This window comes from Anas acuta, chromosome 9 (genome assembly GCF_963932015.1).
Source record: "Anas acuta chromosome 9, bAnaAcu1.1, whole genome shotgun sequence".
Taxonomy (NCBI): domain Eukaryota; kingdom Metazoa; phylum Chordata; class Aves; order Anseriformes; family Anatidae; genus Anas; species Anas acuta.
In genome coordinates, this window is record NC_088987.1 from 3,355,654 (window position 1) to 3,381,205 (window position 25,552).

At 37.5% G+C, this 25,552-nt stretch overlaps 1 protein-coding gene across 5 annotated transcripts in view; it reads right to left on the bottom strand.

Moving 5' to 3' along the window:
- Nucleotides 1-15,053: 15,053 nt before the first annotated feature.
- Nucleotides 15,054-25,552, bottom strand: part of SLITRK3 (SLIT and NTRK like family member 3) — a 28,888-nt gene continuing 18,389 nt past the window's right edge. For 2 of the 5 annotated variants that reach the window (XR_011099328.1, XR_011099327.1), the window contains 2 exons: nt 15,630-15,764; nt 15,054-15,132 (listed from right to left, as the gene is read on the bottom strand). The gene's annotated coding sequence lies outside the window, so the exon portion shown is untranslated. Of the gene's footprint in view, nt 15,133-15,629; nt 15,765-17,112; nt 17,483-24,683; nt 25,327-25,552 lie in introns of those variants that run through there. The other 3 variants (XR_011099331.1, XR_011099329.1, XR_011099330.1) reach the window with 3 other exon arrangements.

Consider the following 25,552-nt stretch of genomic DNA (forward strand, 5'->3'; position numbering starts at 1 on the left):
GTGCACCTCTGTGGAATACCCCCACTGAAATAAACTAGCTTACTCTGATGTATACCAGTACAAAGAATGACAAACAAGTTTGTTCTTCTAGTGTGCACTCATATATGCTCATGGAATGCCAAAGAATTTTTTTTAAGCAACATGTATAGACCCACAGTAGTCTTCACCCTACTGAATAACAACTAGTCTGTCATCTAGAATTAACATGAGAAGGGGGAATACCTAAACTTTGGAAAGGGCCAAATTAAAATATTAGTAGTTAAGAATGAGACAATGATCACCTCAAGTGATTATTCAGAAAATGTTAGCTAGCATTACCTACCTGCTTAGCAGCAAATGATGTTAGCAAATATGAACCCTTTTCATATGCATCTGTTAGCAAGAAAGAATACAATCAAGTGTCCACTGTTTAGTTGTTCAGTTAATATATTATAAAACTTTCGATTGAAGAAGAGTGCCCATATGCTCTACTCAAACATACACGTTTTATATCTCTCAGTGTATATGGAGTATAACTGCATTTGTGCAATAAATGCTTTTAGACATAACATTTTTGTTGGACTGTGTGCTATTTAAATGAGAACAAATTTTAGAGGTAAAAAATACAAGAAGGAAAACAAACTGCTTCAGGAAGATCAAGGAAGATAAGACCAGCAAGAGAAAACTGTTTCTTGCTGAAGGAAGCACAGGAGTCATTTCCCATCTCCATATCTATTCACTGTCCAATTATGCATTATAATGATAGATGTTGATGCTTCTTTGAAATCACTGTTGTATATTTTACCAGTCCTCTTATTCAACACTAAATGAACTTGAATGAACTAATGAAAGCAATGCTGATGATAATGGGTATTGCAGGTTCTGCTTTTCTGCTCTACAGCAAGCAGATCACTAAGATCTTGGTTAAAGAGTAAGTGACAGTAAAAACAGTAGGTATGGCTGTCATCCCTAAGAGGGGAACTAGAAAGAAGGAAGATGAGAAAAACCTGCGGAGAATACTGTAAAACATACTTCTTGCAAGTTGTCCTGAAGGTGTTACGCATCCTGGAGTACATAATTTATTATCCCTCTCTTCTGCAGGGCAGCACTCAGGACTTGGAAAAAGAGACCAAAGCACTAATGACTGATGTCAGGGAGCACTTCCAATCTTTACTAAATGTATTGAACAATACCTTGGCAAATTGGCTAAGACTGCAAGCAACATGATAACCCTGCATCTGCATTTTTAAAGGCTTTCAAAGTCCTATCGAAAGGTGTGCCGTGGCAAGATAAGCGCATAGTTTTTGAAAAGGAGACTCGGATTCATTAGACATGTGCCACACAAATAGCACTACTCGGCTAGACTTGAAGCTCTAATTGGAATCTACGTGCTGTTTCAATTTTTATTTTTCCACTTATCTAGTTTTACAGCTTCTACAATATAGTCCTTGGCCAGCACAGACCTACATTTAAGCAATTATTTTCCTTTATTCCTAAAGGAAGGACAATATCTGATGGTGGCAAATGTGTAAAGTACATAAATTCCCGACTCTTATTCCAGAGTCATACTACACTGTTCCATTTCCTCATTTCTTGTAACAATTATGGACAACTATGGCTTCAAATTCCAAGGTCAGTTTTGTTCCTTTAAGAGCATTTAGGAAATGTAGAACATGTTTCCTTCAAGTGATCCAAATCCCAGAGCAGCCCCTTTTCAGGCATAAAAGCTCCCATGCAAGGGGGGAGGATTACATGCAAGGGAGCTAGTATACAAACAAAGACTATTATTTGTTTGATGAAGAGCAAGAGGTATTCTTTTCATGTCCATTTTGCTCGGAAGGTACTTTTTTTCACACTGGCTGGCTTGTGTGATGCCCCAGCTGTTCTCTACATGTGCATTGCAAAGGTCTATCCATTAACAACCACTAAAAATCTGCAACTCAACCTTGTTCCTTTCTCATTGTGATTCCTCGAATATGGGTAAAATGCACCCAGCTGCATCCAACAAAGACACAGCTTGTACTTTGACTCATTAAAGAAGCCACAGATATCAGTTCCTGTCTGAAAATTGACAGATAATCTAGTTGGAATACTATAAATTCTTGTACAGTGTCAAGATAATTAAATATAAGTTAATAACTCATTAACTTACATAAGATAATGTAGAGACTGAAGTCCATCATACCTGAAGGAAAAAATAAATCAATGTTACCAGCTGTTTTTCTTCCCACTTTGGTATGTCAATAGTTGAAAAGATAATGCAGAACAAGAAGGAGAAGAAAAAAAAAAAAGGTGTTTCACAATTTCTCTAAATATCTCATATTTTGTGGTATGTAAAAAATTGAGAGCTGGATGTCAGATGCACACAAAGACGTTCAGCAGGAACCAAAAGCTTACCTGAAAAAAAATAAAGAAATAAAAAAAAAATTAAAAAAAGCCATGGAACTATGATCATGTCAGAAACACAAAAGAAAAGAATTCAAGAAGTGTTTGGACAATGGTCTCAGATGTGGTTTGATTTTCAAGTTTTTCTCTGTGGAGACAAGTGTTGGATTCGACGATCCATGTGGATACATTCAAACACAGAATATTCTATAATTTTATGATTCTGTGATTTGATGAGAAGTGACTAAAGTGACCAACATGGGCTTGTCTAGAAGAACACATATTAAAGCAGTTGTTTTCATCTCACACCAGGTAAAGGGCCACACAGCTCAAGGAAGACCAGTTTGGATGACTGCCTTGGCGATAGGTGACGTCTCTCTGAAAATGAGCTGGAAGGAAAAACAATTCACCAGCTAGGTCCATTCCACAAATAATGTGTTGTTTGATTCATATGTTATATGATTCATTTTTTTAAATAAAGCCTTGGCAATTGCCACAAAATACCTCCAAAGTTAACCAAAAAGGCTTTATGACAAAAAGTTGTGGAGCGGAAAGGAATTCATGCTTCCTAATTGTCCCACAGAGGACACTTAGACCTTACCGCTGCTGGTCTATGCTGTGTGCCTAGTGTGGATGCATAACTGCCTTGGTTTCTTCGAAGAATCCCTTTGCAGGCATGCACTCATACTGTGAATCATTACAGCAGAAAACTGAACTGCAGTACTAGTTAGAAAGCTGCACTGATTGAATTGCACTGCTCTCCAATGCTAACTCCACAATAATTGCCTAAACAGCTGCTTCAATAAGGCACTATTTATTTATTTTTTGACAGGATTTGCAGCTTTAGTGATGCTATAATTACAACAAAAATACACAAGTCACTTAAATTGCCATAGTAATTAAACTAGACTAATGTGCTGTAATTATTTCTTCCAAGACAAACAGTAAGTTTTCTAGTACCTTTTCTTTCTTTGTAATGTATTACCAAACATTTTCAGCCTCTGCTTCGTTTACCTTCCTTCAACAATCTTTGGAAGGTCCTGCTAAAATTTGAAATCCAAAGAAGGTGTACGTTGCCCACAGAACTGCCCAGGGCCTGAGTGTTTTCCTGACCTGGGGTGCCAGCTCTCTGCTTCAGGACTGAGCCAAAGCCGGATTCTTGAAAAGCAATTCCTCGTGTCAGCAAGCCCTCTAAACCTTTACCTCAAAATGGTTCCTAGTTTCACTCTTAAAGGTTCTGGCTATTGCATCTGTGCAAAAGCCTTGTTACAAAAGAATAGCCTTGAGCCGATACAAAGAAGGTTCCTCTTTCTAATTCATACAGAACAGAAATTGTATCAAATTGGGAAAAAAAAAAAATCGCTGCTTACTTAAAATGCTCACTGGCATTTTTTTTTTTTTTCTTTTTTTCTCCATAAAGTAGCTTTTGCATGCAAACAATCTTCTTGTTTGGATGGATTAGTCTTAAAATAAGTAATTACTACACACCTTCTGTATCACAATGACTCCTTTAGTAAGGAGTATTAGAGAGAGATCTAATTAGAGAGATCTCTTAGTTGTCACCTCTCTCTCTTATTTATTTTTTTTTAAACAACAGTTTTCTGTTTGTTTCAACTGTGAGAATATCTGTATAGGCTGTGTAATTTGTCGTACTCATTTCTGTTACAGTACCTCTCAACAGAGAAGAAAATATTTCACTACATTTCAGTTCACACCTGATGTGCAGGAATGACAGCAATATTGCTCCCAGTGTTAAATTATTGCCTACTTACAATATCCAAATTGCATGTGATTTGGCTGACAGCAGAGGTATCAGTTTCCTTCCTGTCCCGCCAGCAGGCTCATGTGTTGCTTGACCGACAGCACTGCCATGCATGCTGCCGGCAGTAGCATCCACCCAGTCAAAAATCAAGTAGCCTTGGTATTTTCTTGTCTAATGGCAACATCAAAGTTACCAAGGACTTTAAGATTATTAAGACCTATAACAAAACGCTGTGCCTTGCTTACTCATTGAATTGGAAATGAAACAGCACAAATATACTATCATTAGATCAGATGTTATCTAAAGTCAGCTGGGATCCTATTCACTAAGGAACAGGTAATGACATCTGCCTTGGAAGTGAAAAAATAAATTCCTAAAAGGAAAGCTTTATGAACAGAACGTGTGTTTTAAATGTCACTGTTTTCTCTTTTCACCCATACTCAAGTATTTTTGAGTACCCAAGATTACAGAGCCCTTCTTAAATTAATGTTCTTAAAATAAATATATTCATTTTCTCTCACTACATGTGTAAGGCTAAAATGGTATCAATGCTAGAAATAAAAGAGGCTATCCTAGCACTAGCTAGAAACAAAAAGTGTTTTATATTTTAATTGCAGTAATTAGGTGAGACTGTCATTGAGTAATTACTGTTAACAACAGCTGATCCAAATGTTCAGACCTGTTCTCTGTTCTGCCTTGTAACAGAATAGCAGAGCTATGCCTTTTGATTGACTGCTCCCATTTACAATGCTGAGCATCGCCCCAGGATGGCCTTGCAGGCTGACTGTTAACAGAAACCTCTGCTGAAAAGTCAACGTGTTATGTGTGAACACACTGGGACAGGGCAACGATTGGTGGCAAGTTATTACATCCCAATTAAACTGTATGAGAAATAGCACCGTGACCAACTTATTTCATAATACAGGTCAGTAGTTGGGCTTGCACAATGTAAAATGTGTATGGATGAAACCCTTAGAACTGCTATACAAAGACTTGCTCTGCAGCTAGGTGAAGAGTAGCTTTCTTTAATATCAGACTTGGGTAAACTGCCGTTAAAAGGTACCTTGAAAATTGCATCTGCTCAGGGTCAGTGAAATAAAGGCTTTGCCTGTCCTGAGACAGTGAGTGATGCAGCTGCTGGTGTAGACATGCTTCAGCTAGTTCTTTTCTGCTTGGCTCCAGCAGCAGAATGCCTTTATTGCACTGCAACAGCGGAAGCACAGCTTCAGCTCAGACCTGCACACACCCACCGTGCCTTCTCCTGCACGTCCTTGCTCAGGTTCCTCCCACCTTGCTTGTACCACGGGTGAGATCACAGCGCGAGCTGAGCAGGAACGTGACTAAAATACTGCCAGCTGCAAAACCTGGAGCATTGGTGAACACCAATGAATGCTCTGAACACCAAACTCCACTTTGAACAGAATGGAAGAATCAACACTACTGGATGGAAAGGAAGACTTCGCCGCCATCTTAAAGGGACTCAGGCAGGTTTGGGCCAATAGTTATGGACACCAACTGTTCCTGGCAACACATTTTGGAGATAGCAAGAAACTATGCAAATCTCACTTACTCGAGGGTAGGTTTTGTTTGTGACCATCCGTAAAGACTGTGGACATCATAGTGTCTAACCGGGGTACCATCCAGAAGATGCTGCTCACCTTCCATGCACGGAGTTTTGACAATTAAACCGTCTGACCGGAATCCCAAATCTAGTGATAAGGGAAGAAGAAAGACATTTTATTTTCTTTTTAATGAGAAATATTCTATAACAAATGTTGTTAATTTTTGTTAATTTTCATGATTTCTTTTGTGTTCACTCTCTTTTGGGCATGTATACTATCATCTATGATTTCTTATAAAAGAGCGTTTCCATCTTTATCAATAGTCCTGTGCAGGCATCTTTCAGTTTCCTGCTATAATTCAACAGAAACACTCAGAGTAGGTATTCTGAGATTAGATGAGCTGATGTAGGTAAATGCATTAGCCTTCCACCTCTGCATACTTGTCATTAATCTTGCCTAGTTGTTCTAATGAAGCTATGCCTGCTCCTCACATCTAAGCAGCTAATGAATATTTATCCATCTGTCATTATCAAACTCAAAGCACCTTTCAACTTGAGCAAGTGTTTAAAACATACACAGTCCATAACGCAATCAGAGTTTGATTTCACATGAAAAGATATTTCCAAATATTAAAAATTGTAAAAATCTTCCTAAGAATGCAACATATTCAAGGAACTTCATGCACCAATTCGTCTATTGCTGTTTCAGGAACAGCTAACAGACAATTTTAGTCTTCACACCATCAATATATTATCAAAAAAAATAATCAACTAAAAGTTCTCCTGACTTAAAATATACATTTTATTAGTTCTCCACAGGGTAGTATAAAGTAAACCAATACTGTTTTCTTAACATGGTAAATATTGCCCTTTTCCTAAATTCCCCCCACTTTCCCCACGCCGCCCCAAAAAAATAAAATAAAATAATAAAATCATTCAACATGTCTAAAATGTAGAGATTTTTTTTTACTCATGTCTTCTTAAATGTAGATTTATGGTTCAGTTAATCGTTCAAAATATTTAAAGTAAGTGTTTCATGCAGAAAATGACTGTAATGTTAATAATGTATGTCATGGAACCAGAAAAGAGGAAACACCACACCACCAGGAAAAAGAAATACAAAAATTGACTACAACAACATTTGCTTTTTTTTTTTCTCCATATGAGAAAATGTAAATGTGAGCAAATTGTAAACTGTTTCTCTGAAAAAACTGCAACCTGAAAGTTTAGGCCAGGAAATAGAATCACAAGATGTTCTGTTTCTCAACAGAAGAGAGTACAATAACAGCTTCATTATTTTAGATCCTGACAAAGCAGTACATACGGCTGTCATATCAGCAGCCACCCAAGGCCTTCAATATTTACTGCTGCAATAATCAGCCAAATCACAGCTCTATTTCTTAAAAGCATCCCAAACTTTCACAAAAATCTAAAGAAAACTAGATGCTTCAAAGTTTTATTTTTTTTCTGAGATACAATTGGCACAGTTAAAATAATAGAAGGGAGTCCTACAATTCCAATGCATGAAGTTTTTCTCATTCCAACAGATTTTCTAGGATTGCCATCACATTACCTGTGGAGCACAAATAGGTACTTTCTGGCATTTTCTGTAGCTTTCTTCCTAACAGACTGCAGAAAATGCTCCACCAGCACCTTCTTTTGCAGCATTAGTTTGCAGAAACCCTTCCAACTAGAGATTTCTGAGCTAAGATTTCTGATGAATGTGTCCCAGTAGGAAATACCTGACCAAAGTTTGCTACTTCAAGGAGATACACGAGTGAATCTGAAGGCTCTGACAGAGGTGTTCTGGTCAATAGAGCCAAGCTGTTCGCTAGCCTTGCCCCCTCCAGCTGTCCATCCTGACCTTCTCCCAGGGTGGAACCTCACAGTGTCAGTTGAGGCAGGGGAAACAAAGCATAATCACATCTTCTCTCCTGCTGCTTTTGTTACAGTGACTGCCAGCACAGCACAAAGCATTTATGAATTTAGAAAAAGTGCATGCAGTTCTGAACCCCAACAGATGCTTGCTTTCATGCAAGTGGACTCAGAGCCTTGGGCTTCAGACGAGTGGAAAAACAGATTATTGTACCAAGGATAAAGGTAGCATTTAGTAACTGGAGGAGAAACCAGAAAAAAAAAAAAAAAAAGAAAAAAAAGGACCGCCAAAGTACCTACAAGAAGGAAATTTTTTGCTATCAGAAGACAGAGGCAAGACTGGACCAATGCATGTACCACCTACAGATGGACAGTACTCAGGTTAATTCACATGGGAAAATATCAAACTGCCTCTGTGAGCAACCATGTGCAGAACCAGGGCCTAATCTTCGGGAATACGAATTGAACATGACCAAAATATATATTTTTGTATTCTGTAGTATTACTCTGACTTCATTTTTAGCTGTGCTGTAGTTCTTGTAGTTATTGCTGTAGTTCTTGCTATGTTCACACCTACATGTTATTCCAGTACAGCTACAGAAAGCTCATGTACTTTTCTCTTGGACAGCTGTCTATGGACGCAATAGGACATGAAAGAGGGAAGATTGGGTCTGCCTGAACTGCAGCAGTATCAACTGGCATCCACCATAAACCATAATCCGTAGCACTGAATGATATGGTTTCTTGCAAAGAAAACAATAAAATCCGTCAAATAACACTCCTTGAAATGTTAACACAATGAACAGTGTTCTATAAAAGAACTTCAAAACAAGTGTTTCAGAATTAATGTTCAAAGTGCTTGCTGACCTCTCAAAATATACATAATAAAGGGCAAAGGCTGCAAAAGCAGTCTAAAGGACTGAAGTACTCCAAATCCTTTTATTTTAATGGAAAAGGAATGCCTACCTAAATCCTCAGAAATACCATAGAAAATCCCATGGTTCAAGGTATTCCATTTTTCAAAACTTCCTTCCCTTCAAGATAAAAATGAAAAAACTTTCTACTTTTTCCAAGGTTCTTCCACTGCTCTACAACTAACACTGATTTCCTTAGACATGCATGTATTCCAAATGTATTAATTTTCATGAAAACAGAAATTAATCTGACCGTAAACTAGAGGTTATTTTATTTTCTTTTTGACAGAATAAAACTGTCGAGGTAAGATTTATCAATGCCAGTTCACCACAAGAGATGAAGTTGACAGGCTTTGGCATAATTATAGCAACTGTCCCAGGGGAAACAACTTCCCTGATTGCTTTTGCAAAGGCGAGGTTGGCAACATGACAAATATAGCCTGTACATGCTTACTTGTGTGCTCGTGCACCGGTGTGCTGTGGGAACCAGATGGCATGAAATATTTTGGCTTCAGTACTGTATCTTTGAGTTGACAGAATCTTGACTGTTTTCACAAGTAATTTAAATAACTCCAGAGAGTTAAAAAAATTGCTACTTTTTCATTTTCTACCTGTTTGTAGTGTCCAACACTAATTATGTGCATTCTTGCACCCATTGAAACTAATTTGGATCTATACCAGAATATATATCAATCTTGACACTGCAGTTTAACAGTTAGCGTGCTAATGTACAAAACCTTAGCATATTTGTGGCCACAGTGAAAACGCAGGGGAAAAAAATAAATAAAAAAGAAGACTAAATAACAGATTTTTTTTTTTTCACTTTTAAGTGATGAAAAAGTAATGACATATGAGCAACTTATTGACATATGACAATCTTCACTTAACGTCTGCTCAAGACAGAAGAATTCAGACCAGAATAGGACCAGAGGACATTTCCTGAGCTCCTCTGGGAAATAGGAAAAGCCCATTTTTGTGGTTCACCTTGTTCAGCATAAAATGGGAGAGGATGATTGATTTCATTAGGAAATACATACACAATAGAGGAATGATTATCTTCAAGCTGAACAATAAATTGCCACACAAACAGCCAAATCTACAGGGTCAAGGACAGCAGAAATAAGTAGACTAGGACCCCACAGGAACTGCCTATCGACTTCCCAAGTCACTTCATCTGAGTAGAACCTGGGAGTTGGGAAGGACAGAGCACTAACTGGTTTTGAAGAACTAGACCATCATCAGTAATCCTAGTATTTCAAAGTACTGTTTGCCTAGAATCATGACTGAAAAGTGTCAGGTGAAAATTCCTTCTTTTTCTTGACATATTCTTGACCTAGTTATGTTCAAGAGTTTTCCAGGTAAGGAAATGTACATTCTAATACACAGATCATGGCCCAGAGTGATTTGATTAGCTGGCAATAACATTTCATAGCACCTCTTAAAGTGACTGACAATAATATATGCATATATACAGAAATTACAGATGGTTTCTGATTACTCTTCTGATTACTCCAAAATGGTATTTCATGAATTCAGAAGTTGTCTCTCTCTATATATATTCTAACATACATTTTCACAAATTATATACTTATTTGGATAGTTCCTATCAACATTCAAGCTGTCTAAATCCTTTCTTCCTAATAAAAACATCACAAAGGCTGTTTGGTACACTCACTCGTGCAAAACTGGACGTACAACCGTGTCCCCTTGAGTATGAGCTTTGTAAAAGAGGGTGTAGAGGTAGGGCAGCAAAGTGTAGCGAATGTTCAAGTAATGTTTGGAGGTTTTCACCAAAACTGAATCAGCTCCAAACACAGCTGGATCCTGAGACTGAAAATAAATATTAGATTATATGCATTGTGTGGGAAATACTCTGTCAATCACGGAAAGTAGCTGTTGTTTGTGAGGAGCTGAAATTCAGTGGTGTGCATCTGCACAGTATCTGCCTTTTGGGTGGTGGGACTTGAGGTCTCCCTTAGCACAGTCTCCCTTAACACTGCCAGTCCCTCGTTGTCCGTCTGTGAGGAGGGCACATCAGGTTCAGCCCAGGTTTCATTGGGCACGCACACCAGTGCACAAAGGGTGCTGCCGAGAATCAGGCTGATGGGTCACAGAGCAGCGAGTGCTTCCCCTCACTGGAAGGGGCAAGTAAAGATGATGAAACTGCTGCCGAAAAAGTGAAGCCTCAAGTACATAAAACTAACATTCTGAAGCAGAACCTCTTGAAGGCAGGATTTCATAAAGAGAGCTCAAGGTTCTGCCGGTTTCAAAATGCCACTTCAAATTTACAAATACAAATTTAAATCTTGAAGAATGATCTGGCCATTTCCTTTATAAATGGATGTTTCTATTTCACTAGAAAATAAAAAGGAAAACACCAAAGTTTGGATCAGAAAATCTGCTCTTTTTCTTGGGCCCAATGGATCTTCCCCTCTAAACTCCATAGGTGCATTTATCCTTCCTGGAGCACTAAAAGAATCCAAAGGCAGAAACAGCAAAAAATACTAAGGTGAATGGTGTGAAGAGGACTGCTGTTCCCTCTTGGTAATGCTTATTTCTCATCACTCTGGTGACATCCTGGGTACAGCAAACAAAACAAAAAGCTTGTCATGGTACAAGAAGTGGACATTATTAGAAGTGTCTCCAAAATCAGCTGGTACAGTTTTTTTACACATTCAGGAAAAACGCATACACCCATGCCCTCTACACCTTGAGGTATTAACACCATCATTCATTAACCAGGAGACTCATGTATCTTGCAGCTCATCTGAGGTTCTTTAATATCATTGTCACTGCAAGGCTCGATGCCATAATGTTTTGCATTGATCTGTCCCATTAATATAAGTTGTTTTTCACCTCGTTCTTAAGATTTGTTTACGCTCTCCACATGACAAATCTCCCAGCACAAGCATATGATCTTGTGGCCACTTTATTTCCATTCTAAGACGTGCTGTGCTCTCTTACAATCTACTCTCCTTGAAACACCTTCGCAGAATCCTGAGCCCAAACTATGTTACTGGTGTAGCAAATCGTTTTACCATTGAATTCCTTGACTCAAGCTCTTGCCATTAATGTAATCAATCTGGGAGGAAAATATCTTGGTGAGTCCATCTGGGCCAGCAAAAACTACAACAGCCAATACTCTCCTCTTTGAAGGCTGCTGGGGAACGAAGCCTTTGGTCCAGCCTCCAGCTAAATGATCTTGGCACTTAAGAGACCCCTTGCCGCATATGAGGGCCTGAACAGAGTTGTGATGTGGGGAGAACTGTGCACTTCTGTGTCCCACATGACCAGCAGTACACAGTGCCTCTTGAAAGAGAAAACTGCAGGTAAGACATGGAGAGAGAATGGAAAGGCAGGAGCAAGGGAACCAGGAAAACCAAGCCAAGATAAGAACTTGATCCCCATCAAGAAAAAAACCTAAATACCTTAGAGATCATAATATAGGTAACGTGAAAAAGTTTCTGAAAATGAACATGATGAGAATTGAAATAAAATGGTTATAACAACACCTTTTATAATGATGAAATCTACTGCTCTAAGTCTGCCTTTTTGTATATAAAAAATAACCTCAGGTGAAAAGTGTTAGTTGAGTTTTCCTTTTTTCAGTATTATCTGTGTTACTTGGATAATTTTCTTCCTCCAGTTTGAAAAGCCTTACATAACAGCAAGTAGTAAGGAAAAGCTTTGAACCATTTTAGTTTGCTTCCCTAATGGAAAAATAGCCAACCAAGCAGCCATAGTATTTCTGCTTAAAACAACATAAAGAAAAGGTAATTTCTGTTTCTGTAACATCTTCCCTTCAAAGTCTAAATTAAACATTTTATGTTCTCAGACAAAACTGTAAATCTAGAAAACACTGTCTGAGCAACCAACTACTCATACTTCCTCGCTAGGCAGCCAAGAGGAAAGCAAAGGCTCCCTGGAAGAATGATGCTTTGGGCATGTAAAGAACAGGGACTCTGCTCATTCTAGTCATAGTTCGTAGGATTGCTGCCCTGGGTCAATGTTTATCATGACTTGCCCTTTTGGCAGCAGTGCTTGCAGTGATAACCTGCTAGTTGAAATCCTGTCTGCCCCACGTGGCACCCAGCGTGCTGCTACACGTCCCGGGCTGATAGAGAAGGCATCTGCTTCACGTGGAGCCCTGCCCTGCCTCCTTTCACGCACTTGTGCTGGCACTTCTTCACACTGCTCTCTGTTAACAATCTGAGGGTGGGAGTTAGATGATCTTTAAGGTCCCTTCCAACCCAAGCCATTCTATGATTCTATGAACAGCTCCATACTTCAGACCATTTATACAAAATGGATGCTTTTTAAGGAGAAATGCGTCAAAACAGCATCAATGTATGTAATTAAGCTTCCCTAAGGTTGCCCATGGGTACCAGCACACTGCCTTTTCTGAATGATACTTCTGTGCTAGCACAAAAGGACACACAAAAAAAAAAAATGTATACAAAGATAAACTCACTAATACCACTTACATGAAAGAGAGGACACAACAGAATGTCTACCAGTATATTTATGTGTAGTATTACCATAAATTCTGGTCTTCATGGTTAAAGACACCTAAAAAAATTATGTAAAGTACTTTGCTACACGTGGAGTTTGTAACCACACCTCATCTTTTCATAATTCAAAATCAGTGTCTCTACAGAATGCAAAACTAGCTATGAAACACATTAACAACTGGGTTTCGTTTATTTTTTTATTATCATTATTATTATTTATTTTGTTTACTCTCTAATCTCTTGGAGATAGATAACTTTTATGATGGGCACTTATGTGACTCATATAATAAGGAGCCAAGGTTGCTACTCTGCCTACAGAAGGAAGGAGTGCCTGCAACATCCTTGGATGAAGAGGAAAGCTATGGGTGATTCTTGAGCCAATACGGTTTGACAATTTTTTTCAGTGACCAACAAGCAAAAAGTACCCTAAGCAAGCCACCTTAAATTACCAAACTGTTGGTAACAGCTCTGTGAGAACTAGGTAAATTGTTATCTTTACAGTTAATATTGCTTCTTTATCAATACTGACTTAATAATGATGTTCACTCCTATTAATTTTACAGATTTAGCAATACATTGAGCACGTTTTCAGTAGCTTTGCTCCAAGGAAGGAATAGATTGACTACTGCTATAACCTTGTTGTGGAGACACTTGCTGCCATCAGATAAGTTACTCTTGAACATTTGAACCAAGATCGATTTAGAAAGTATAATACATTACAGCATCCCTTGTTTGAGCTGTAGTATTACTCAAAAAACTCGTTTTTATGCTACATACCACACCACTCCCAATGAAATATTACCATAATATCTGAAGAGACATAATTCTGTAAAATGGTCCTAGAATATTGCCTAAATTCCTTCAGGGTTATATTTCAGGAAACATGGAAATATATTAATTTCTTTCCTTTGAAGTGCTACCTGTTTTAAGCAGACCTACCAAAATAGTAGCCCTTAAGTTATAAAGATTCAAGAAGAAAAACAAAACAAAAAAACACCATTATAATCAAACAGGATTAAAGCACCATGTAAATTACCCTATTTTTAACTTTCTCAAAACCAAACACTGCCTATTCATACACATTTCATCCATTCAATGTATATTGAAACTGATGTTAAGCCAATGGGAACTAATACTTGAAACGAGCCTCAAATGTTAATCCTCAGGTATCCCTTCTCTTATAGTATGCATTTATAGGAATTAAGATTTTCAGATTGCATCAGCGCAGCACTTCCTCTGAAAGGATGGTAGCTAAGAAAAGAGAACTCTCCTATACTATTTGAACCTTTGATTGAGCAGCAGGTTTTGCACAAGAGGTGAAAAAGCAACTGAGTTTTGAAAGAAAAATTATCAGTATATACACACAATGACATTGGCTATTTCAAATATGTTTCACTGTACATTTTCTGTGTTTGTCTGCTAGTTCTGTGCTGTCAGCTCTACTACTTTTGTTTTCAGGGATAGAATCCACACCATCACTCCCTTTGCCACTTGATTTCATCGAAAGGAAGATGAACGGCATGCCAACACTTTCAGCTAAATGGTGTTGACTGTGAGGGCTATATCCTGCTTTGGGCCTCAGTGGGATAGTCATCCAAAACAGAGATCCTGTCATTTCTCAGTTCAAATATGGTCCAGTCCCTACTTGGACAAATATTCTTTCCTTTGTTGTTATGGTTTAGTCAGAATGAAATAGCAGTTGCACTCATTTTGCACAAGAAAGCAGAAACAAACACACAAACAAAAAACCACCCTCCACATCCTCCACTCTAAGTCACACTTTCAAGTGACTCGACAGAGAAGAAAAAAAGTTTTTATTTCTGTTATAGAAAATCATATTATGTTTTCTTCTGTTCTTGTGATTTATTTTTAAGATTTTATTTGGTACAGAAAGTACAGTCAACAGTGCTTCTTGTACCTGTTATTAACACAAAAATATACATCAGCTTTTAATGTTTTCACCCCAGGAAGCTAAACACTTGACCATTATTATTATTTTTTTTTTTTTAACTTGTTATCTCTCTTGAAACAATCCTCTTGCAACAACAATAACTACAACAACAAAATCAATTTGAAAGTATTTTATTGAAGTATAGCAGCAAAAGCCTTCAATGTTTCCTGTCTGTCTTGACTGAAGTGAGCTTCCTGAGGAAAACATAACAGATGATTAGTATGGGTCAAACAAACATCATGATCTGTAAGTTACTATGCTCTCAACTCAAAATCTCCAGATTCAAACTGTCAGATTCAGGTGTGTGTGAAAGGCAGGTTGCGTGAAGAAAATCCAAGGAGAGGTGTTATAGTGAAGCAAGTAAAATTCAAGGATAATCCTAATTACATAGAAGACAACAGAGGAACAGGTATACCATCATTGTGAATATAGGCTTGCTATATATGGTAGAGTTTTGGCTCTACAACTGCAAATACATGAGAGCTTCAAAGGAGAAAAATCTATTGCATAGTCCAACAGAAACAAATAATTGCACAACCTTCCCATTCACTAGGCAGAACTTGAATTCTGATTTGGATTACAAATATGAAAAAAATTAAAGTAAGCTGAATCTCCATTAGCCTTTCAAACCAGTTCAAACACTGCGTTGGGGGAAGGTTTCCACTGATGGCAAAGATAGTGAGGGATTTACCCAAGCTGATATGATTGTGATCAGATGTGCAGCATGCATTGCAGAGGTTTAAACACATCCATGTTTTGCTATCAGTCTCAATGGAGAGGAAGAGTTGGATATTCTTTCCAGCCCTCTAGGAAGAGAGGTGGCCAGCTATGAAAAAAAAGATGAATAGGATAAGGAATAAAAACAGACTAACGTTACACAGATTATGAAAGACCTTTAAAAAAGAGGAAATATATATTGTGTGTATCCTTACCTCTAAATCTTGTTGTTTAAACAAAGAAAAAAAAAAAGAGAAAGGACAGTAGTATTTACATTAAAAATTTATCTGACCTAGTCAATTGTTTGGATGACATTTGAAAAAAAAAAAGGGGGGGTGGGTGGGAGGGGGAGTAAAATCTGCTGAATTTAAATTGGAAATCTAATATATTAAAGTTTCTTAGAAACAAGTTAAAAATTATACCTGACAGGTTTGTCAGAAATAGTCACATATGTGCACGTTGCCAGTTCATTCTTAAAATGTTGCCCCTTTATCAGTAAATGGGAGAATATTTTGTTTTCTTTTAATCATGATTATCTAACAAACTGAGGAACTGAAAGAGTTATAAAGCTATTTAATTTTTCATAACATCAAAATAATAATCAGGGCCATGGAATCCAAATGATAAAAAAAAATCCTCAAAGCATAAAAACTATTATTTTTGATGTGCAGACGAAATAGAGCAGAAGACCTAGCACAGGACACAGAAACCTGAGGTGCTCACTGCCTTCTCTGCCTGCTGGCACATCCTCCCATTTCACATATCCCTGAAGAAAGCTCTGCTTTCAGAGAGACTTGTACCTTTAAAGTTCCCACCCAACCTAAATTTTTGCATAATTCTCATTACTTCACAGTAATTAATAATTGGTCAGAGATCATTTTGATAATATATGTACAACGTCAACATAAATTTTTCTCTGAGTTTCAAAAGTATGCTTAGTGCCTGTATGTCATAAAAGAAAGAGATAAGAGGGTATCATAAAAAAATTATGCTGGCAATAGCAAGACAAAGCCAGTTGTACCTAATCTCTCAGTGATCACACTGTGATCATGCAATACCTTTCAAATGACTATGCCTTTGTCTTGAATGAAAAATTTATTTCCATCAGGAGATACTCCCAAAAATTTTCTCCATTTACAGGCTGGGACTTGCCAGCCACTGGAGGCTGTGACTTCCATAAAAATCACAAGTAGGATTCTCCCTAATGCATTTTGGTGACTTGTGCTTATATATCCACTCTTTCTGGGAAGGTGAGGAAGTAAGTGGTGCTGCCACCAGCCCACAGCGCCATTTCTCATGGACAGTGCTGCATGGAGCTTCTTGATCTTCAGAGCTGCTGTCACTTCTTTCTGTGACCAGGGTCTTACTGCTGCAGCTTAGTCTTTACAGAAACAACCTGGTGTCAGATACATGTATGTCCTCATGTAATGCTAGACTGAAAGAGATACGTCACTAACCTCTCCTCTGTCACCATCCTCTTGCACTAAGAGGTAGTATCCTCCTTGTCTTCAGATTTGCTACTTGTTCCAGGTAAGGATTCAGACATTTCTCCTACTTTCAGCTCCTGCTGTTCATATCGGAGCTTTCAGGTGTCAGACAGCTTTCAGGAAGCTGCTTTTCCCCACCCAGGGAGCAGCCACACTCAGCGGTATCACACCTGCTGGCACTGCTTCTGCTCCGCGAGTGAGTGACCTGCCCCTGAACTTGCAGCATTGATGGAGCTTTTCTTTAGCTGCTGCTTTCCAGTCCCTTTCTTCCTCTCACAGTAAAATGGGAGGAAGACCAGTTGGCTTCCTAAGGGTGAGACAAAATCAGCACATCAAATTTATAGGTGCCTCGTGCAGCTGAACTGCTCCATGTGCAGTCAGAGCCTGCCCCACAGGACCCCTCCCAACAGGCTGTACCTGCTGCAGGGAAACTGCGCAAGCATATTGATTCAAAGCAAATAGCATTTAAAAAAAAAAAAAAGAAAATATAAGGAAGTGTTTCTCTTGAAACTACTTGAACAAAACAGATTTTTTCAAAGAAAAAACATTTCTGCTGTTTTGCAGTAGCCCATCAGGCAGAGATTTGGCATTTGTACATTGAAGACCCACAGTACTGGGAGATTTCTGAATCCTGCCTTGGGACAGCTGGTTTTGAAAAGGCAGGGACAGTTCTTTCCCTGTGCTGTTCTGACCTTTACCCTGCATAATTGCTACCAAAAGGCATCAGTTAGCACCAAATAACGATGAGAGTGTAAGCACTTAATGTAAACACACTCTGTTGCCTAAGGTTTCCAAGTCATTTCCATTAATTTAACAAGATGCTGCTTGGTCAGCTAGTGCTTCAAGTGATGAGCTAGTTCCATCCTGCAGGATACTTTTACCGTTCAGAAAAGAACATGCAGTGTAGTTAACAACCTTGCTGGAGATCTATTATGTTAATTACCATAATCTTCAATACCTATTAGAGATGTTTGCCCCTGCCAGAATGAATAAAGTAATTGATACAAAATGCATAGAGTTGGATCTAGTATACATAAGAAAAAAGTTGTCATTACAAAAAGGATTAGACTTTTCAAGTAAACATATATGACATCATCTGATTGAAAAGATAAAGGGTAAAAACATATTGAATTTTTGGCAACACGTGTCTTAGAAGAATCACGCAGCAATTGTCCTAAATCAGAAAGACCACTACCATGTTTCTTTCCTACACAGCAGGACTGTTTTCAACAAAAGCTATATAAAGTCAGGAAGCATTTCAGACAACAGCCCTCTCTGAGACAGCAGAGATTCAATTTTTGAAGGATTTCACTGCCTGCTTTTACTATTCCCTCTGCAGATTCAGATCTTCAGTCTGAAATTGTGGCCTGGAAACTAAAAATATCTCAGGCTTAGTGCTTTCTTGTGCCTAGTTGGGGTAGCCAAGAAGTTATCCCTGCGACTGAAAAAGTTCCAGATGGACCCCAATCTCAATCCATTTGTACTTGCTCAAATTCTCCATTAATGGACTGTTTAAGTGAAATATTACCATTCATGCTTTAGGATCTCACAGCTATTTAGTTTTGTTCTTGTGTCCTACTTAAAACTGAGAGATTTAAAAAAAAAATGATTATTTGTACTTAAATACAGATTTATTTATTTCTATATCAAGATATTTCCTATAAATGCATTGAAATCCACGTGACTGGATCTCTGTCAGATCTCAGTTTTGTTTTAAAACCACTTTTTAAGAACTGCTTTCTATCACATTCTATGCATTCTTTTCTTACATAAGCACTGGAGCTTTTGGGGTATCATTTGCTTAAGACAGGAAAGGAGAAAAAAATCCTTTCCTCATAACACTCAATTTCAACGTGAAGATTGAAAAAAAAGAGCCTCTGGTATTATTATAACTGTGTAGAGCTGTGCTCTTTTGATTCACTCGCTACAGTGTTGAATTCATACATTTTTATTGGGGAAAAATGTAGTTGGAAATTTTCACGTTTTTGACCTTTAGTTCATAATAAAGTAAGCCTTTACATCATATATTCTGGAAAATATATGAAGTCCCCAGAACAAAATAAAAACAGTAATAAAAAAAGAATGATCAGGAACTATGGAGGGGTGACCTCCACTGAAAACCTGAGATCTGCAATTAGTTCCACCAGTGATAAAATTTGTAAAACACAAAGTTGAGAAAGGGTTCATGTTTTTCTGTACACAAATACTATCTCAAGAGAAAGAGCATAGAGAGAAGGTTAAGTATACAGTTTCCTCAGAATAATTACCAAGTGGGGGAGTAGGTTTCCTTCCAACTCATACATATTTCTTGTTAAACACAGTTGAATGTATTTTGATTTCCAAGGAAAAATGTTAAACAGCAATACAAGGATATAAATGTAGTGAGCTTTCATGTAACAAATGCTTGTTTATAAACCAAGACTGCACACTTGTTTCTTCTGACAGCTCAATACCATCAGACATATCTTCTGAAAATTAACACCAAAATATTTCAGCTTGTTATGGTGGTGTTTTGGGGAAGTCACTCTGCTACATCACTGCAAAAAAAAAAAAAAAAAAAAAAAAAAAAAACAACTGATATTGATGTTATATTGATTATATTAAAATTACATTGTAAAATGTGTGATTCAGTGTAGAGAAGTGTGTAAGGAGATGCAGTATGCCTGTCTTAAAAGGAATTAGATTTACTTTCCTGTTAGGATATTTAGCAAATAATGAAACTACTTTAAGTACATCTCTCCAATTAAAGTAGAGTTCCTACAGTCTGGTCCTAAAGAACAACTGCACAAAATTTCATCAGTACTCTGCAGTATTTTTCATTGGACAACATAGCCAGTAAGGGACTTCATGAAACAGTGACAACCTTAGAAGGGGAAGATGAGCAGAATTTGGTTCTGAAGTCACTATGAGCCAAATTAGATTTTTAACCAAGTTTGATTGTTCTGGAAAATATTTGTAAGTCCAACTTTAGAGTTCCTGAGGACATCTACAAAATTATGATTTTATATATACACACACGTGTGTGTGTGCGTGTAGTTGACACATATATATATGAGTGAATTTTAAGAAGTTAATAACTTTTTAAATGATTGAAAACTGCTTCAATGCTGCCAAAAATGATCTGTCTTTGTGTGGCTTCTTTTTGTGAAATATCATGCGATCTTCATGTATTCACTCAGTTTATTTTCAAGAGTCTATCAATTAACAAGAGTTATCTATTGATAGTAGTGGAAACTCTTGTGTAGCAAGATACTACTGACTCGTAATCTTGACCCCATGGTAACTACCATGATTTAGCCATTTTCTAATCTTGTGCTCATTTTATGATTTGAAAATCAATAATAAAACTGTAAATATAAGCATGACTCATTTTATAGGCATATTCTCCAAAAGATGCTTACACAGTGTTTTTAAATGCTTGCTATTTTATACTTCTATTTCCTGCAGATATTTAGAGAAATAATTAAAACTGGAAGATGCAAAGCTGCTACTTTTATTAATAATGCAAGAAATTGTGACATCCAACAATTTATACGGTTATTTAAAGCATCCAAATGCTTCCAAAATACTCTGTAAGGTTAATCTGAATATTATTTTCTTAAAAGCTTTAATATTTTTGATATTTCAGTTAATCAAGTTCTCTCAATTATTATAAACTCTTATAAAAACTAACAAAAGCATAAACTTTCTATTAACCCCTATTTTGTAAACTTCTATGCACTTCTCTTTGCTTTGCATGTAGTCACTGTAATACAAGATTCATGAGCAAGAGAGCATCAGTCTTATAGTTGTTTGACTGTGTAGCTCCCCTCATTGGATATACAGATCACATATAAATCGACATCTACTGAGGTTTCCTAACCCTGCAGATGGGAAATTCTATTGAATAAAACTAGATATTATTACAAAAGGCAAAAACCAATAGAACCCTGACATTTAGGATTGCAAGCTTTTAAAACACAGCCAGCAACTTTGAGCATTCTTTGCCTACATAACTTTCGTAAATATTTATTTTTTCATCAGTAACATGCAAGATCTGGCACAATATGGTAAAATGGTAGGTGACTCCAGCAGAAAATCATTTCAGTTCATTTCTGAATGTAACAAACTCTTTTACTGGCTGTAAAGAAATGTATTTCATCGAAAGGATCCTTCTTGTATCTTGTTGAATTGCTCTGCAGTAGGCAGACCCTGCTGTGCTGGGGCATTGTGTGTCCACAGGGATGTGCCCACACAAAATCATGCAAGAAACATTGCCCTAGAAAAGCAATAATCTGAAGAATGTCTTTCTGCTTGTAACCCTACTGTTAAGTGGTTATTGTGTCTGAAATAAACACGAAACCAGGCAACACATCACATATTTTTTTTCCCTTTTGAAGAACTATTCTGCAATCTTCAGCTCAAATTTACTTGTACAAAATATTAAAAATAGAACAGGATTAACCACAATACCTTCTAGCCTAATTAAATTCAGTGTGTACTAACACTGCTGCCTACGTCCATGTTAACTGACGATTAAGTTTGGCCTCTAGACATGCATGTTGCATGCAGTTTTGTCAGTATTCCCTGCCTATATGCATTTGCCTTAGCTTAGAGGGCTATAATCTACTCAGTCTGGCTAATGCAGACGTACAGTAGTTTCTATGATACTGCCACAAAGACAATCCATAGCAGTCCTACCAGGCTGCCCTACAGATCTGTATGTGCACTGCTGCTGCTGCCTGCCATGCTCCTCATCCCTTTGCACTGCAGGAGCCCATGCTCGCTCCTCTCTTGGGCACCTCAAGAACATTGCTTCACCGATACATTCCATAGGATGGCTCATAGGTGGCAAAGCTAATGCTGAAGCTTTGGCCCAAATATGATTTTCACCCAAGGTGGAAAGGAATCAGTTCCTCGCTAATTTAATATTAGGCTGAGGAACAGGAATTTTTTCATCTCTGACTATTGCACTTGAACACACAGACATTATTTTAAACCACTAAAGACAGGCTGAGTGTTTCCAAAAAATATCTTCCCTTTTTAAATTTCTGCTCACTGTGGCCTGCAGCACACTTTTGAATAGAAACCTCCATCTTCTTCCTTGCTGTCTTTACTGGTGGACTGCTATCTTATTGTTTTACTTCTTGCAAAACATCTTTATTCCTATGTGCAGGCTAAAGTGATGAGCTATTGCCTACAAGAAAGCCAGTTGCTGGGATAGTAAATAAATCTCCTGTGCCATACTGCTGCCTCTCAAATGAGAAACTAAAGACGACACATCTCTCATTACTTTGTGTTGTTTCTTCTATAATTTATGAATCTACATTGCATGTATTTTGAGCTGTAAATGTGATCTGCATCCGTATTTGATATAAGGCATGCAAAGGACAGTTCCCAATAATGCTGTCAGTCGTTTACGAACAGAGTTACAGTAAATAACATTTAATGTGAAATATGTAGTGTCTCAATAAACATGACATTGAGCTAAAATTACAGAGGGATACAGAGGTTGCCGAGACTACCAGCAGTGAGGCACACCAATAAGTCTCTGTATCAGGGACTGGGGACTAACGCTCTCAGGTTCTTTGCACACACCCAACTTCTTGCTACTGCTACAAAGACAAACTCAAGGTAAAACACTATAATAAATTTGTTTTGATACTTCCATTAGAATAAATTATAAGAGCTCAGTCTAGATAAAATCATTTACTGTCTTCACTCCATTAAAGCTATTCAGAAGAAGCATCAGGTAATCCGAGCTGATTAATCCAATGAAAACAGGGACATTGGTGAATATGAACAAGATGTCTCCATCCATGGCAGTTATTAACCAGATTCAGAGGCTGGCATTATGAAAAAGGGTGAGTATGATGGCAGCCTCAACATTCTCTTTAACTGCCTTTTCAAACCCAAGCTGGAGGAAGAACCTGATCTTTTCTTTTTGGGTGCCCTCTTGTACTAAGGTACATGGGATACAAACCACTGCAGAATGAAATATCCTCTCTCCATAATGTGTCTGACATAGCAAGGAACCTCACAGTGTTTCTGAACAGTAGAAACCACAGGAATCAATTTCCACTCTTAAACCAGAACTAAAAACCTTCTTTTTAACTTCTGAAAAACACTGTATTTAAAATCTGCTTTAAATTCATTCACATGAATCTATAGAAACTCAAGGGCTGATCCTGCAGTTTGAGATTTTCTGAAGTCCATTGGGAACCTCCTCTTTATAGATAGAGCTGTGCCAGTGCCCAACATTGGCATTATTTATTTCCTATGCCACAGAAAAGGTCAGCGGAAAGTGAAAATACCTGTGTGTGACTTCTCCATGGCTGCTTACAGTGTTTATCAGTACTCGATAAAAATATTGCCCACATCTTCCCCAGTGCTAACCTTTCAGCAAGTGCACAATGAGTCTAAGGTTTGTGTATTTGGGGATTTCATTGCAAACATTTAGCTAAGTCTATAGTGTATTATAAATAGTTCTCAACACAGACAGCAGCATTGTATATTTCCCCTATGCCTTCATGGTACAGAGATAAGAGTTCTACAGGGAGGTAAACTACAAAGAAAATATTAAAAGATTTATCTAAATCCATACAAGAAATCAGTATCAAGGGCTGGGAAGAAGGCAGGAGGACCCAGTTACCATCTCCTCACTTACATGAGTGACTCAAAAAAAGCACTCATCTATTTTTATTTTTATTTACATAATTATGTGATTTTTAAAAAAAAAAAAACAAACAAACAATTTCAGTGAGTTTTGATGTTTTCAACACTTGCTGTTGCAGTTACTGTATCCACTGGGAAAGTAACATCTTCTACAAGCAAGATCTCTCCTTAATTCAACCCAACCCACCCTCATAATCTATATTTCAGCTGTGACACTTGGTCAGCTTAGATATGACTTCTGATCTTAGTTTTCAAAACTAACTTTAATGACTTGTGATGATAGGTCACACTTCAAGATCTTTAGAAGATAGATAATCAGAAAAGTCTACCAAGTTGTCCATTAAAAGTCCTAGTCACCCTGCAAAATTTAAAATATTAACATTTTTGAAATTAAATATTTAAACATCTTGGCTTCTGATCTTAGTTTTTGTATTGTCAGCCTGTTACCTTTGTCTTTGCAATGCATACAAGAATCATCTAGAGGTATCAAATCCCATCTATACACATTACTTTGAAAATATTTTTTATATTCTCTGCCATCCTCCAAAATAAGGCCACCAGCCAAGTTTGTTACTGAAGATATAATACATCTTTGCTGAGTTTATAAAAACCACAAAATTAATAGAAACAGAATAGTGTATTTTTTTTCGGAACTCTCCTGTCTAGTAGTAGTTTCCCTTTCTTGACCTTCTTGAGCCTGTATTTAATCCACTTTGGCACTTTTCTCAAATTAAACTTTCTAAAAAAAAAAAAAAAAACAACTTGTTATTGATACAGCCTCAGAAAAGTAATTTATAGCCTCCTCTGAAAAGCTTGCTTGAAGGTTTTGGACATACCAGCTCTCACAAACACAATGAACTGCAATCTTTTTGCTCTGTTATATGCATGTCCAGGCTACAGGAAACATTCTGGGGCAGACAGCAAATGGTACTTTTTTTTTTTTAATTACATGTCTTTACATTACATGTACAATAGTCTTTAAGAGCCTGCATTGAGCTCCCACTTTCTTACTCAAAGAATATTGTAGAAGTACTTCAATGACACCAGCCATCAACATCACACAGGCCACCAATTGGATTTCAGCTCTCAGTTATTCACCAGTCACTTCAACAGAAGAGAAGCTAAGAGGCTTAAAATATTACTGGCTTTTCCTTGAAGAAGCTAGATGCCCTCTCCTGCCAAATATACAATACTTAGTTACCTTTAAATTCTGAATTACAGCATTCTAATTTTTTGCAATCAACTTACTGTGCTCATTTAGTTGGCCCTGAGTGACTCAGGGAGCATTTCTATTCTTTGGACCTGCTCCAACTACTGTCTGCAGTGACTCTGTATTTTGCCAATAACTCCCCCTTCTAGAATTCGAGAAATCATCTCAGTCAAAGTGGGCTGCATCTTCACTACTTACCTTGTGCCTGTCCCTTCAGTCTCCGCTGTATGCTGTATACTGCTTAACCACCATCCTGTGTCCAACTTCTTTCCAATGTCAGTCTTTTTTCTCTTGATTCATGCTTCTGGCACTTTCATTCACTAGATATAAGAATTTCTTTGTGATGTTTACATTGACAAAGACTATGGGTATAAAGATTTAAATTTCTAAATTATTGTTATGGCTGGTTTAATGGGGGCCTGGTCCTCTGAAGTCAATAAGATTGTGGGAATATTTCCAGTAACTCCCTAACATGTCAGATCAGGTCTGCAAGTATTTATTTTTTCCTATCTGATGGGAATTTCACCTTCCAAATTCAGATTGCAT